At 35.6% G+C, this 6,430-nt stretch overlaps 1 pseudogene; it reads left to right on the forward strand.

The window, feature by feature from the left end:
* The first annotated feature begins 261 nt into the window (after positions 1-261).
* Positions 262-1,945, forward strand: LOC149185448 (protein RRC1 pseudogene; annotated as a pseudogene).
* Positions 1,946-6,430: the final 4,485 nt, after the last annotated feature.

The following is a 6,430-nucleotide window of genomic DNA, read 5'->3' on the forward strand; positions in this document are numbered from 1 at the left end:
TGTACCTGTAGCTTTGATTGCTCCAGTTTGGTATACATGTATTTTGTTGGCATGCATACAATCAATATTTAGGTGCTTTATGATTCCATAAGAACTGACCCATAATAAACGTAGGCTAAAACTTGACTTTTTAAAGCAATCCCTCCCTCAAATATTTGTAACATGATTTGTTTCACACTTGTGAAAAAAATATGCACCTTTCACTGCAAGCAATGAATCTTTTAGACATATTTCCACAACAATCTTTTTTTTCAATTCGGAATGCGTCTAAGTTCCCCCACTTGTGTGATTAAATTTGAACACGTGCATGAGCATGAGAAAGCCTCAAATGCAACTTACGCTGCTAGAAGTTCCGGAGAGTGGATCAGGAACACACCTTAATAGAGAGCCAGAGAGATGAATTTGAGGACATGCTATGTGCTTTAACCTTGGAGAGAAATCAGATAAAAGAATCAATGGGGTTTTCTCTAGATAATGCTGACGCAACTAGCGAGGTAGTTGAGGTACTTACAGAGTCTTTGACTCTAAAGGAGATGCCTATTCCAATTAAATTTGCAAGGCTCATGTTAGTGTATGATATTCTTCACAATAGTAGTGCTCATGTTAAAGATGCTTCTGCATTTAGGACAAAGTTTGAACCAGCATTGCCTGATATTATGGAAATGTTTAATGACTTATACTGAAACATCATTGGTCGGATTACAACAGAAGATTTGAAGGAGAGAGCATTGAAAGCTCTCCAGGTTTGGTTAGAGTGGTTTCTTTTTTCAGATGCTTATGTTAATGGATTGAGGGCCTACCTTTCTTCGGTCTGGAAATTTAGGTGTCCCTCCTTTTCATTCAATATCTGGAGATGCCCCACCATTAAAGGACCTTGATAGTTCTAAAGCCAATCTTACAGACATAATAGAGGGATATGGTCCAAATCAAGATGTTTCTCTAGCAATTGGATAGGGAGAAGCAACTTGAGAATTGTTTAGTATTCCTCTTGTGGAGCTTGAAAGACAGTGTAGAAAAAATGGTTTATCTATTCATTGTGGTAGGGAGGTAATGGTTTCCCGATTTCTTAGCTTAGAAGAAGCAGAGAAGCATAATAACCAAGATCAAGATGAGGATGTCAAGTATGGGTATAACTTTGAAATCAGAGGGAAGCATGTAAGAGAAACTAATGCTTATTTAAAATTGGGAGGGGGAAGGTGGAGCACAGGTGAAGAAATAAAATCCATACTTGATGATGATAAGGACTATATGTCCAGATCTAGGCAAAATGTTCAGGAAGAATCATCTTTATGGTCACGGGCTGAGGAACGTGAATCAGTGGATGCCTCTTGCAGTGGAACTTTACCAAAAAATGTTGGTGTGGTGGGGACCTCAAAGTCATCAATCCCACAGCCAGATCTAAAACCTTTAACATGAAAATCTATGAAAACACATCATGTATTACAGGCTTCAAAGTGGACTTGTGAGGATGGTGGAACTAATACAGAGGACAAGGCAGAGCTTAAGGGACTTGGTTTGAATTACTCTTCTTCTGGTAGTGATGACATATTTGGGGGTTCTGGGAAAGAAGACAAACAAGAAGTCACAATGGACAACATTGCTTCTACTCTTAATGACAGTGGAATGGATGAAGGTCGCAGGTGATTCTCCTTGCCTCTAGGATGCTAATTTATTTTGTTCCTTTATATATATACCATCTGGTTTGATACTATAAACGTGTAATATCAGGAAAAATATACGTCAATTGGAGGTAACACTCATGGAGTATCCTAAGTATCTTGAAGAATGTGGCACTAAGAATGTCGAAGAAATTGAAAGAAAAGTCTCTTCCCACATAAAGAGATTAGAAGTTGAATATGGGTTAATAGATCATGTGACTAATAAAGACACTAGATCAGATTCTAGATACTACAGGCATTCATATGGCATGGCAGTTAATGCATGAAATTGTATATTTGTTGGATTGCATTTGATTGAAGTGGGTTCCATATGAAGTCTTTGGTGCTTGGAAATTGCAACTCATTTAAGCCAGGTTTATAACAAATGGTATCTACATGATTAATATATTTGTGGTTACTTATTTTTCTTTTTGGTGGGAACCGTACCAAGAGTCCTTCACACAGGTTAAGTAAAGAAAGGGAAAGAGAGAATAAGGAGAATGGTTTTGATGGGGATGGGGAATGAGATCCTGATACTATTTCTGTTTGTCATGAAAGAGATGGTAATAGAGATAGGATTCATGATTTTTATGCTGGAAGGGGGAGAGGGAGGAGTAGTAGTAGAGAACATAACAATCATGACAGGGATAGGGACAAAGACATGGATAGGGGCAAGGGAAGAGAGGGATATGGATCGTGATAGAGAAAGAGAGAGGGAAAGGAAAGGGATAGAGACAAGGAAAAAAGGAGCAAAAGAAGCTAGTCATTTATTTTAGTGTCTTTTGGTGCTAATATGTCCTCTCTACATTTTTATTCGAGTTGTGATATCTATACGAGTAGGTCGTTTGATTTCATTTTTAGGTTTAAAGAAATGTTTCTTCGCCTTCGAGGTTTTGGATTCAAGTTATAATTTATGACCTGCATGATTAATGAAAAATTCCACTATTGAAATTCAGTTTGATGCAGAGTTGTCTCATAAGCATACTAAGGTGGTTTCAAAGTATAGAAGGTGACTTCTAAAAATGTTTCATTTCTCATGTAATAGAAATTGACTGTGATGTGCATGCATTAGAACCTTATATGTGAAAGTGTTGTTTGTTATATGTTCTATCATTTTTTAGGTGCCATTGATGAGTTGTCAGCACCAAAATATGCACACTTATGATGGTGATTAGCTTCCCATGTTTCAAATGGTTTTGTTCTTTAGCTGGCTATCCTTCTAAAGGAGTATTCAAACCCGCTGAGAGTTTAAGCAGTGGAGCATAACTATTACCATATTATATGTATTTTCTCTTCTGAACTCAGAGATCATGGAAGTGAATTATCTTAAATAAATTGTCATTATCATGTGACTAAGTGACATGTTTCGTGGAGTCTACTGAGGGATCTTAATTTTAATTTCTCCATGATTGCAGGTGTCGTCATTAGTCAAAGTATTTGATTGCTAGCATCTTTCTTCCATTTTTGTGTTTTCCAATTTAAATGCTTTGAAGGTTGTAAATCCTGTAGGCATTTTAGTCTCTTTTCAAACATTTTTTTTTATAGATTTAACCAGTACAGATACTGATATACTATGCAAAAATGAGATTAAACACAAATATAGTGGTGAGCATTTGAAAGATGAGAATGCTTGTAACAGTTTGATAGGCGAGCCTAACTATTTTAGAATCAAGCCATGAAAATATAATACTACATGCAAGGATGATTTGATTATAATAGTCATTAGTAAACACACCCTTTTTTTACTAATGCTTTCATGAATATCTCTATCCTACATTTCTTTGTGTGTTGATCGGTTTCTCCTTTTTTTGTAATTATAAATAAATATTGAAAAAATGCTTGAAGGGTAATATGAGAATATTCCCCTTATCCTCTCATAGGGGTGAATCTAAACATATGCTTACTATCATAAATTACTAGTAAACACCCCCAATTTTCAACCAATGTTTGCATGAATATAAGTCACCCTTCATATGAAAATTATATAGAGAATCATATTTCAATATTAATGACCATATATATGATTTTGAATTTATTATTAAAGGCTATCTTTTTATTTTACGCTTGGGCCTTCTTTAATGTGTTAAAAAGCCTTGATGGGATGTGTAGACTTCAAAATTGATTTCTAATACCTTCCAAAAAAACTTTGATTGCAATTGTCACACCATCTTGAAATAATTTTGTTTAGAGTCACATGGACTAGTTGCAGAACATGGAATCAATCTTTAGTTTTACTTGAATGATGCATCACAACTTTGGATGAAAGAAACAATATTTTATATATCCCATGTAGCCCTTAAAGCCATCCCATAATACTCAAAAATTTTGCATGGATGATATTTAGGGATCCGGTTTTACAAAATTTATAAGCTATGCTTGAGCGAATTACATTTCCGATCTGTTAACAGAAGAAGAGAGTCAAAATTCTAGATTTTAGAAGTCGAGGAAAGACAGTCTTTATTTTCGGAAATGAATGAGTTGCCTAAGTCCCATGAGAAGTCACAACAATTACTTCATACTCGTCAAAGCGATGGAAGGGATGAGAGTTTTGAAGACACAAAATTGGCTATTTCTAAAGAGGATGTTGATATTCAACCACCTGCTATTATTCAATGAGGCTACGAAGCCTAGGCCAACCTCCTAAAGTAACTATGGGATCTTTAATTCAGATAGAACTGTTGCTTACAATCTGGGATTAACTAGAACATTGTCTACTAGTTCATCATACAAGTTGAGGAAAATATCCGCAACAATGCTTGTCCGTGATTAACACCACATTTTCTCAAAAATTAAAAGCAAAAAAACATCGATAAAATAGAAAAAGGGTTAGGAGATTCCAATGTCCATTCACAAATACAAGGATTGGCAGCAAGAATTACTGATTGGTATCGTTTGAGTGAAGACAAGGTTGCCATTTCCATTTCCCCCGATATCTAGCCATTCAATACACATCTTTCATGTTTTGTATTTGTAGGCATGCAACAAGAAGATGGGTAAAACATTGGACGACTTGCTTGGGAAAGGCTTCAAGTCTTCAAAATGGTATTATTTATTTGTTATGCCCAAACTAAACATTTTATTTTTAGGCTACCATTAATTTCAGGGTTAGTTGGAAACATAGACTGAATTACATGAATTGGGGGTCTGGTTCTATGTTTTCCTCCTTATTGATATACTCTTAGCAGCTTCATAAATTCCTCTATGTACAAACACTTCAAACCCCTACACAAGAAATATTCAAGGCCCAAATATTAGTTTACAAACCCTAACATAGGAATCATATATGCCCAAATTTCAATCACGCTCGGACACATTGCTGGGAAGTCGTCTCTTCATAAAAAGAAAGAAAAGGTTTAATGCCTCTAAACTTTACCCTTATTTACAAAGTAGGTAGAGTTTGTAAAAACATCTCATATTCTCCAATTCAAAGTAGGATGCTTCCGAATCAGATCTAGGTGGATATTGGTGGCCACCTGCCTATTCCACTTGGATCCCCAACACTGTCTCTTTCAGTTTTTTGGTTTCCTTAACTGTAGCACAATTTACTATTTTTGGCAGTTTTTTTGGGTTGTGAACTTCTGGAGCCTTTTTTAGGCCCTAAACAACGTTTTTAGGGAAAACGAAGAGAATGAAAACATTCCAAACAAGATTTCTAGTTGGTTTTCGGCCTCCTCTTTGAGATCTTTGAAATGAGGTATTATGATAGCCAAATGGAGATCGTATGCCAAAGTTATGACCCCGAGAAGTTGATGTACCAATTTACCCAAACGGGGCCCACAATTTTGGCGCTTCATCTCCTAGGGTTAGGTTTTTGGATGTTTAGGGTTTTCCATTATTTCTCAATAATAAATAGGCCTTTGAGCCTCATTGTAACACAATTTAGAGGCATGTAGCCACCACATCTCTTCTCAGAGATAAGCTACCATCACCCGAGCTAGTCTTATTTCCATTATGTTTGTAAAAATATTTCAGTATTTGATATTAATGAAATGAAGTGTTATTTCTACTGCATCTTTGTATTTATGGTTATATTTGTAATTTGTTGCGTTCCTGGGTTTAAGTTTGGATCAAGATCTTTAAATATTCAGAAATCAAAATGCCAAAAAATTATCATACGATTATTCTTCAACATACCTTGAATTTGATAGGCTCAAAACATAAGTTTGCTTGCCAGGAAGCAAACAATTCAGAACCTTGCACAATGCATACACAACAGAAAATGAATTGCTTAAAATGGTAATCTAATATATGCAAAAAATTATTCTACTTCTTTGAAAGTGAAAAGAGCATAGAGGAAACAAAAGATCCATTTATATTAATTTTACACATGCTATGGAGTACAATCAGTGAGAATATAAAATATTCTGATGTCTTCAGTCATGAAAAGTAAACTGGGTATCATAATTTTTGGCCAACATGTTTTTTGAGTGAACACTTCCCTCATCATCATTAGCAAGAAACAACTAAAATATCATACACACTACCACTACCAAGTTAATTCCTCCAAGTGGGCTCTTAATACACCACACTCCCCATGTGTCTTGCATGTGAGGAGTTAATATCCAGAGTTGAAGGATCCTAGTGACACCATCATTGATGGCTCGATGCTCCAAGTTTGATATCATTTGGTTATTGCATGGGGATGTAACCCTTGTCATTTCCATTTAGTTCGAGAGCTTCAACCCCCAATTCTGCTCCCTGATTCATTGTTCCATCTGCCTCGCCATTTAATTGTCTCATGACATAATAAAGTGAGGCTTTAAAAAAAAAAA

Source organism: Pinus tabuliformis, chromosome 3_2, assembly GCF_031772625.1.
Source record: "Pinus tabuliformis cultivar Carrire ecotype Pingquan chromosome 3_2, CPIR1, whole genome shotgun sequence".
Classification (NCBI taxonomy): domain Eukaryota; kingdom Viridiplantae; phylum Streptophyta; class Pinopsida; order Pinales; family Pinaceae; genus Pinus; species Pinus tabuliformis.